This window comes from Dermacentor variabilis, chromosome 1 (assembly GCF_050947875.1).
Source record: "Dermacentor variabilis isolate Ectoservices chromosome 1, ASM5094787v1, whole genome shotgun sequence".
In the NCBI taxonomy this organism is placed as follows: Eukaryota; Metazoa; Arthropoda; class Arachnida; order Ixodida; family Ixodidae; genus Dermacentor; species Dermacentor variabilis.
In genome coordinates this window covers 842,962-843,251 of record NC_134568.1, presented here as the reverse complement: position 1 = coordinate 843,251, position 290 = coordinate 842,962, and positions in this window count along the sequence as shown.

The following is a 290-nucleotide window of genomic DNA, read 5'->3' as shown; positions in this document are numbered from 1 at the left end:
CATATTCTGCCGCCGTTTCACTTCTTTAAGAAAAAATCTAGAATCAAGATTTACACAGCTTGGTTTGAGCTTTTCAATTATAAATATCCTTTCTCTAGGAGCCTCCTCTCTTGGACAGTGCCACAGGGATATTTGCTCAACCGTGGAGGATTTTATAATTGCTACAAAGAGATTGTCTTGAATTCTTAAACATTTTATTTTTGTTCATTTCCTCCAGTTAGCTTTACCATTTTCAGTTTTTTAATAAAGATAGCCTAATTTCATCCAAATCTTGGCCAATCCCCCACAGT